This window comes from Malurus melanocephalus, unplaced genomic scaffold, assembly GCF_030028575.1.
Source record: "Malurus melanocephalus ecotype Western Australia unplaced genomic scaffold, MMel_1.1 scaffold_119, whole genome shotgun sequence".
NCBI classification, from domain to species: Eukaryota; Metazoa; Chordata; class Aves; order Passeriformes; family Maluridae; genus Malurus; species Malurus melanocephalus.
In genome coordinates, this window is record NW_026623351.1 from 844,439 (window position 1) to 851,521 (window position 7,083).

The window sequence follows — 7,083 nt, forward strand, 5'->3', positions numbered from 1 at the left end:
TTATGATAAAAAAATTCTCTTTGCAAGAATACCTTCACCTTTCCTATCTTTTCTTTTTTCTGTTGTCTTGCGGTTTGTTTTGTTTTTTTTTTTTTTAGCACAGGGATGCTTCTTTGAAAAATAAGCAGATAAAGCTATTTTCTTCTTCTCCTTATTGTCCAATGTATTTGAATTTGAACAATTGTTTACATCTGCAGCCTAATTTCAGATCTGAAAGCTTATACAATCAAATTAAATGAGGGCATCTATCACAACAGCCTGACCTGCAAGCAGCACTCCATGCCAAACAATTCTCATCCTACATCATAAATAGAGCAATACAACAGCAGCAAGAAGTTTTCTAAAAAAGAAAAAGCTACCTATAAAAATATTCTTATGATATTGAGCACTTACATTTTCACATTGTCTGCATTTTCTTAACTCATCATACTACAAATATACTTCCCTATTTTTCTTGTAGAAGATAAATGGAATGAAAGTTAATATTTAAAAAAATAGAAAATGCTTTGTCTCCCTGTCTAGAAAGAAATACCAAAGCTTTCTTACAGATAAAATTTTGTTACAAAGAATGTAGATAGAAAAAACTTAAAAGTTTATCATGTGCCATTGAAATTTTGCATAATATCTTTATCTGCTACTTAGAGAACTGCAGGTAAGGGCCAATTGTTCTTAAAGTGAAGACTGCACAGGTCATCAGTTCTGAATTTCATTTTTCTTTATTTTTTCACACAAATCTATTTATTTTTCAAATTAGCATTAGCAAATTAAACCCAGAGTGTTTTCTACTATTTCCCACTATCTTAGTCCCCAACTCAGGACAATCTTTTCATGAACAATATTAAGATGACCCTACTTAATCTCTAGGTCAGGCCTTTAATCAGGTTTTAAAAGGCTCTTCACTGTATTTGCATAATGCACATTGCTAAGCCATAGCTAATGTGGAAGGCTGAGCTAAACCCTGGGGTTTTTTTGATCCCAAACTTTTCTCATTTTTGCTTTCTCTGCAATTTTAAAAATATACTCATTTACAACTGCTTTTTAAAAGAAAAATGAAATTTGCAAACCTGACAAAATAATGACATTCTACTGCTTTTGCTTTTAAAGGAGGATTTTTTTTTCTGTATTCCTAATGCAATTTTGTAGATTTGGCTGTTGAAGGAATCAATTTTCTACAGAGATGGCAATTCCTTTCAATAAGAAATGAAACCTCTACATCTTTCTGCTCAGCAGTTGCTCAATGCTACTTGATTTTGCACAGTTTACTGTGACAGTCAACATTTTCTTGGCCACCACTGCCACAAGTACAATTCATAATACAACAGAGATTAGCCTTAGAGCAATAACATCACATGAAAAACAAATCAAAACAAAATTAGTCCTACTCATTTTACCTTAAAATCCCTGTCTCACTGTCTTCCCCAGCAGACTGGAATGCATGAGGCTTTTCTTCTCTCATGAAAATTCTGTAAAGGACCGGGCAGATTGGTTTGTGGTCTGCTGCTGAACAGATGGAAGGACAGGACTACAGGCAGGAATGTTGCGCTCCCTAATCTAATTCCAGCTCCTAATTTTGGAGATGCAGCACTGGGGGGAGTGAGAGGGAGTGAAGTTATACCCTCCCTCCCTTTTCCCTATTTCTACTATGCAAAACACAAAGAGTGGCATCACCGTGTGATATTGGTTGCCCTTAAGCAGGTGCACAGCATTGAGCAGGGCTTCCTCCCCGTGGCTGACATCAACTTGCCTTGATACTCAGAGCCTGAGTTCACCTTCCAGGATAAATATTTCCTTTAAGTAGCTGCTGTAATTGTGTCACCGTTTGGAGGAGCTCAGAGCACCCATGATGAGCACAGCGTACACAGGCTCCTCTCTGAGGATTCTGGGTTGCCATATAAACCAGAAATCCGTTCTGGAGCTCTGAAAGTATTCTCTGTGCTTTATTCCATGTCCCCATTTCCTCACTGCAAAATTGAAAACACGATTTCCAGTATATTTGGATTATTTCCAACAGCACTTGGGAAAAGAAAGAAATGGGTCTTCAAGGTGAGCTGCTGTGATAACTTTTATAAGGAAACAATTACTCTTTATTTGTTTTTCGAGGGTCTAACTGTAATACATGGTAAAATTCTATAACAAAATTTCATTGCTACTGCCCATGAAATTAAATGTTTATGGCGTGACCTGGGAAAAGATGAAATATAGACAATAATGCCTCAAAAAAAAACAGTGATTACATTATGTCCTGAAATTCAGTGGCTGGTTTAGAACACRCAGAGAGTAGTTGCAAGCACAGCTCAGGGGAATTTTGTTAGCCTGCATTTCAAGTGATGTAATAGTTCTGTTGAACACAGGCAATAAGAATTTAGGTCACCCTTTTGGCCTTGAAACAGCTAATGTAGAGTCTGGCTTACAGTCAAAACAAGCAAGAAGTTTTAGGAATTTGCTGCCTGCATTTGACCACTGATTCTTTTGTCASATATCACAGTTCCCATTGCAGAGCTGGCTCACACATCCACTGACTTGCCACAACATAATTTGCTGTATTTATAGAGACCTTCAATGAGTTCAGTGCAGTTGCAAACATCTCTAAGTTTAGTACAGGGAGGGAAGGACCTTGATTCCATGGACTGCAGCTCCAGTGTGGAGTTAGCTGAGGTGCTTGAAGAGATTACTTCCCCCAAGACAAGGATAGCAAAAATTGAAGTCCATTTCAAGTAAACTCAGTATTTGAAACACTAAGAATACAACCTACTTCTTCATACCAGACAGTATTTAACCTCAAATATTTTAAAGCAGCATGTCCAAAAGGATTAAAGAGTCCACTGAAGTCTGACGCCTGGAATACCAGCAATTGTTCCATCTGAAAAATTTCATTTCTAATTCAGTTTGGTGCTGATTTACCCCAAAACTAGGAGTTTTAATAGGACCTTAGCCAAGGTCCAAGTGCACTACAAAACTTATACATCTGTTTGCTTGCATGTTTAAATAAAACTAGTCACACAGTCTCAGAATCACAGAACTGTTTAGSTTGGAAAAGACCCCTAAARTCATCAAATCCAMCTGACACTRCCAAATCCAYCACTAAATTATGCCACTAAGCATCACATTGATATGTCTTTAAAATACCTCCAGGAATSGTGACTCAACCAYTTCTCCAGGCARSTTGTTCTAATTCTTGGTAGTAATTTCAAAATTTCAAAGCGYGGAGGAATTTGTGACTGAGGTCATCTAGTATTGAAGCAAGCRCAAGCAAACACTCTGGTGCTTAGGAAAGATTCTTACCACAGCCTGCAGAAACCAGCCTGCCTATGTAACACATTCCTAAGGAACCTCACATGTCTAAGAGCAAGGGGCCTGTGAACTTTGCCATGGCTGTGGTTTCTCTGTGTTTGCAACTATGCTCCATTAGCTGGGATAATTGCCTCTGATTAATCAAAGCCAGCACACCAAGGTGCTTTATAGAAAAACAATTTCTATCAATTTGGTACCACTGCAAATTTCACTCCAGGGTCCACATTCAGCTGAAGTGGTTTGAGAGTGGTGTAATTCAAAARATTCTGTTGAAGCTCAGTGCACTTCACTAGATTGATCTTTCAGRGTTTCTCATCACTTCGGTTCTTATCCTATTCAATCTCTCCTTCTCCAACTTTTTATTAAATTCTTTTCAAACTATCACCAGATTCCATGGAAGATTTTGAGTGAAACCAGCCAGAAAATTATTTACTTTAATGTCCTCCTATCCTCATTTCTAGGAATACACAGGAGAGAAAAAGTATCTCCCTCTGGTTATTGTGCCATGCAGGAATGTCATATTGCAAAATGTGTACATGTTTCCTGCAAGAATGTGAAAATTAATTGCTTGTTAGATTATGCACTGATCATAAGTTATTTAATCTGAATAKCTATGATCACAGAGAATAGATAATTATTGATATTTGATGCCATTCTAACTAACTGAATCCTATCTGAAAAGTAATAGGTATATTCCAAAATTTGKTCCTTTTCTGGTTACAATTGTAAATATTCATTTCATACTGTCATTTAGTGGCCTTTAAACCACCTGAGACCTTCAGTATTTTCAGTTGTGAGGCAAAATGAATGCATGGAAGTTAAAAACACACAGGAGTCAATTCTGCACCTCTCATGATGGAGTTGGCTTCACTTGGTAGAGCACCTGAGCATAGACAGTGGTTACCTTCATACAGAATCTACAGCTGATTCTTATTCTGCAGTCCAGATCCTTGCCCTTAATATGGACTTTAAATAGCATGACACATCACTTCCTAATAAGAAGAAAATGCATCAAAACAATACAAAATCTGTGAGTTCTTCTAGTATCAGCCATGATCTGATACCTTTTCTAATATAATATCTTTTCATCATATATAAAAGAGATTCCTGCTACAAAGGACTGCTCCAGAAAAACTCAGATCTGAGTTTTCATCATAGAATATTTGAAGTCCAATCAATTAACTCCGCCAATTTTTTTTATTTTTTTTTTTTACCACGGATCATCATCCACCATGTTAGGAAAAAATGTGCTCAGCAGCAGCAGTGATGTGCGGTCATATAAAATCTCTGAACAGCTGAAGATGACACTGTAGCTGCAGTAAGAATATGCCATCAGCAAACCTTTTGAGGATGGAAACAGACTGTGACTGAGGACTGAGATGATTAATGGGTTCTTGTAACTCCAAAAAACTTGTGAGATTAAAAGCCGGTTGCAAGTTTAGAAAATTTTACTCAATGAATGCACTTCAAAAAGTATTCTCTTGGATAAAACATGGCTTAGATGGAAAGCTTCAGTCTCTCTTGAGAGAGATGTTTTATCAGTCAATGTAATTTTCAAAAGACTAAGGGAATTGTGAATTTTAAATCCRTGCTTGCTCTGTGTGCATGTGTTTGACTATCTGTCAAGATTTGAGGGGTTGTTTTTCATGTTTTTCTAAAGTTTCATGATTCAAGCAGCAACCTTCCGTTTGATAAATCAGAAAACTCTATTCTCAAAGTGTTAACATTTCATTTTATGAAGATCTGGCTGTCTTCCAAACATTTTGTCATTGAGACCACACATTGTGATTCTATGTGAAGAGAAGTAGGATCTTGTACAGAAGCGATGCACAAGAAAAGGCAAGGAAGAAAATGTGGCTGAAAAGAAAGTACAGGAGTTTTTTCACTAAATTGTTCTTAAAAATATGGAATGTTTGCTAAAAAAAAATACAAAATGTGGGGAAATGTTGTGACATCAATAATAAATTTTTTWAAACATTTAAATTTAGCAAGTTAGTGCAGATTTACTGCAAGGACAGGAAGGAGGAAGAGGAAGGATCAGATCAAAAGATTGGGATCAGAAGATTGAGAAGCTGAATGGACCCAGATCATCATGTGTCAAGGATCCTTTCTGATAAGCACACAGTTGTACAGATCTTAGGAAGAAGAAGTTGAAGTTTCTTTCTCTTGATTTTTTTACCCAATATCAAACTGCAAGGAAACACCACTTCAAGGCTTACCCAGCTGTGACAATATGGAATTTTATTTAAATGAGCCCTGCAGGTAAATGTGAGCATCTTTRTGGCTTGACTTCTCTTCAAAAGTTGGAGCATATCCATGAGTTCAGCTCAGCATCCCAACTTGCATGAGGAGTTTTTCCTCTGAGTTTCTAAAGTAGATYCTCTCTGGATCATATCTGCATGTGAATGAATGAGGCACCTACTGGTCTATGTTAGTTGAATAAGGTTCTTAAACACATGATTTAAGAGCAGCCAAAAGAAGTTGCTGTCCCATCCATGTCTTCTTGACTGGAAGAAGTGAATGAGAGGTGACATTCCATTTTACAGGGTGTTGGAACTCATGATGGGCTCCTTGTTACCTTTCCTCTTTAATGTAGTGGAAAGAAGAGAGAGCTAGATATGTGGAAAGGGATGGATATTTGGGTATTTATGAGGGCAATACCTGAAGTTCCACTTTAGTTTCATTGGAGCTACACAGAAGCAAGTATAGTCCCTGGACTGATAACTTGAAATTTGGAGTTCATGTCCTGACTTTCTGGTCCTCCCTTGGGTCATGCACAGACCGAGTCAACAAATCAGACAGATTTGTGATGAAAATGTGTTCAATAGTCACTGCTGTAAGCTTAAAGCTTATGCTAGAAAGCCCAGATYCCAGGCTTTGATACTGTCATATAAATTGTATAAACAAATGGTATCACAAAATTTTAATTGAATTTTTCAGCTCTCCAAAAGCTTTTAAAAYCCATAGGGGGGCTTCATTTTGGTAATCTGTCAACTCTTACGGCAAAACTTTTCATTTCTTTTGCCAAAGTAGGCAATAACGCATTTCAAATACAAAGATCCAACTGCAGTTTTTTGGGGCTTTTTATTTGTTTTTTTTTTAAAGGAAAACAAGTTAAGTGTATTAAAGATTTAAAAGGAGATAAGAGTGTTAAATTCTTTCAGATCTGCATACAATTATCCTGCTGCAGTGAGATAACCAAAATTTAATCATGTGGAAAGAGCTGAAGAATTGTTTTATGAAGTGATAATTCCTAGGAAGTTTGGGAATAGGAAAGCAGAAGTAATATCTCTAATCTGCATTCTGTTGGTTTTCTGGGGGGTGTGGATCCTTTATGGTTGCTTTAGTTTTACGTCAGTAACCTGTCCTTGCAGAGTCCATTTTGTTGATTATTATTCAGTGCTTGCAAAAGGATGTGCTTACTTTTTTTTTTTTTTTTTTTTTTTTTTTTTTTTTTTTTTTTTTTTTTTTTTTTTTTTTTTTTTTTTTTTTTGTAGATTCTTGTACTGCATGCCCTCTACACTTTTATTGATGCTGAGCTGATTTACCTGCTCAGATTAACTCTGCACATAATGTTTGAGATGCCAAACATTTAATTACATCCCCACTCAGATGCTGCTTGTTTTTATGAAGAAGCAGCATCTGTAAAGCACTTATTTTTCCAGTGTGGATTCTGAAAGCAAAAAAGCCTTGCTTATGATGTGCTGTGATAGCTATTTCAAAGTGTCAGAAAACATTCCAGAGCTAGGCTGACACTTTTAAGTCAAGTCCACTATGGATTCTGTTCCAGGA